The sequence below is a fragment of the Oratosquilla oratoria genome, chromosome 3 (genome assembly GCF_046742065.1).
Source record: "Oratosquilla oratoria isolate Oo_2021 chromosome 3, ASM4674206v1, whole genome shotgun sequence".
Taxonomy (NCBI): Eukaryota; Metazoa; Arthropoda; class Malacostraca; order Stomatopoda; family Squillidae; genus Oratosquilla; species Oratosquilla oratoria.
In genome coordinates, this window is record NC_134779.1 from 27,893,514 (window position 1) to 27,896,013 (window position 2,500).

Consider the following 2,500-nt stretch of genomic DNA (forward strand, 5'->3'; position numbering starts at 1 on the left):
ATCATGAGATTGAGCTAGACAAGAAATCGTTAGCGTAGGGAGGGGGATATAGTGGTTTTTATAGATCTGGAGAAGGTATATGACAAAATATAGTGCAAAAAACAGACAAAATTTCAGAGTGAGATTTGGGAGTTGTGCAGAAAGGGAGCCATAAGATACCAAACAGACATCATGAGATTGAGCTAGACAAGCGTAGGGAGGGAGATATAGTGGTTTTTATAGATCTGGAGAAGGTATAGGATAAAGTATAGTGCAAAAAACAGACAAGATTCCAAAGAGTGAGATTTGGGAGTTGTGCTGAAAAGGAGTCATAAGATACCAGACATCATGAGACTGAGCTAGACAAGAAATCGTTAGCGTAGGGAGGGAGATATAGTGGTTTTTATAGATCTAGAGAAGGTATTTGGCAAAGTATAGTGCAAAAAACAGACAAAATTCCAGAGTGAGATATGGGAGTTGTGCAGAAAAGGAGTCATAAGATACCAGACATCATGAGATTGAGCTAGACAAGAAATCGTTAGCGTAAGGAGGGAGGTATAGTGGTTTTTATAGATCTGGAGAAGGTATATGACATAGTATAGTGCAAAAAAAACGACAAAATTTCAGAGTGAGATTTGGGAGTTGTGCAGAAAAGGAGCCATAAGATACCAAACAGACATCATGAGATTGAGCTAGACAAGAAATCATTAGCGTAGGGAGGGAGATATAGTGGTTCTTATAGATCTGGAGAAGGTATATGGCAAAGTATTATGCAAAAAACAGACAAAAATTCCAGAGTGAGATTTGGGAGTTGTGCAGAAAAGGATTCATAAGATACCAGACATCATGAGATTGAGCTAGACAAGAAATCGTTAGCGTAGGGAGGGAGATATAGTGGTTTTTATAGATCTGGAGAAGGTATATGACAAAGTATAGTGCAAAAAAACAGACAAGATTCATGAGTGAGATTTGGGAGTTGTGCTGAAAAGGAGTCATAAGATACCAAACAGACATCAAGGGCTATGCAGGAAAGGAGCTGTGCAGAGAGAAGACGAGTAAACAATAAAAAATAATCTTAAATATATTGTGATTCAGACGCATGGAGAGAAGGAGCAACGCAAATCTAAGAAGAAATAATGAAGGGAAGACAGTGGGAATGGCTCGAAAAGGAGATAGAAAAATTAAAATTGTATGTTCTGTCTCTGGACATTACAAGACCCCCTCTCTATCCCCTAGTGGACAAAACAGCCTCTGTACTTCACCGAGGTGGTCATAATATGCTCCGTAAAATAGTATGGATGTTGTGAAGTATATATATTTTTGAGGTTTTTGGAATGACTGTGGTGATAAACGAAATATGAAATCAGTGGACTCTGATCATAGACCTTTGACGTCCACTGTTGAAGAGAGGGACAGGGAACCCATGAAAGTACGCTTTCAAGAACTGGTAACACTTCCCGAGAATCAAACTCGGGACTCTTGTTTTTGAGGCTTCGACGTTATCCAATCATCCATAAGGGTTCCAGTACTCGGAGAGAAAGGGGTTAGACTTAGAAGGAGCTAAGCATTTCTTGGAGGATATAGGAAGTGATAGAGACACAGGAGAAGGAAGAGGGGAGACGTAGTTGGAGGGGAAAAAGGAAGAAAAAAAGAAGAAGGAATATTTCAGGTACATATTGTATGTTTTTCGATGGATGGAAGAAGGGTCCACCCCCCAACTCGATTTTTTTTTTTTTTTTTTTTTTTTTTTTTTTTTTTGTCACCTAGACGGATCTCAGCTATCCTCGTTTATGAAAAGGAATGCTGTGATTCTTGAAATATTTCATAGGTATCTATTCTATATATTTGCACACATACATAAATGTACACACGGCAGTATACGCACACACACATACACATACATATACACATACACATACACATACAGGCAAACATACACTAATATACATGCATACATATGTATACGTATATGGACATTGTTCTTACAGTCGTGGAAAGTATTCTTAGTTTTCGATCTCTCATCAGTTATACAAGTTGTGGTTGCTACCTTTACAACTGTGTATGAAAAAGGCTATAGACACACAGTAATAGAATATAATAATTGAAAAATAACTTTTGTATATATATATATATATGTATATACACATTCACGCACGCACACAGAGACATAAACACACATACACGCACACACACACACACACACGCGCGCGCGCGCGCACGCACGCAGGTATGTGTATATATATATATATATACATATATATATATATATATATATATATATATATATATATATATATATATATATACATATATATGTGTGTGTGTGTGTGTGTGTGTGTGTGTGTGTGTGTGTGTGTGTGTGTGTGTGTGTGTGTGTGTGTGTGTGTGTGTGTGTGTGTGTGTGTGTGTGTGTGTGTATGTGTACAATTTACTGACACTTGCGTACTTTCATAGTTTGTCTGGTGTGTTTCATAGTAACTTTTTATGTGCTTTGAAGTCTGGCAGGTAGGGCATGAAAAAA

The 2,500-nt window shown here is 37.6% G+C and overlaps 1 protein-coding gene across 1 annotated transcript in view; it reads right to left on the minus strand.

Moving 5' to 3' along the window:
* The window catches only part of LOC143019564 (inter-alpha-trypsin inhibitor heavy chain H4-like), a 108,989-nt gene that overhangs the window by 15,512 nt on the left and 90,977 nt on the right, over positions 1 to 2,500 (minus strand). The gene's annotated exons all lie outside the window — the stretch shown is intronic.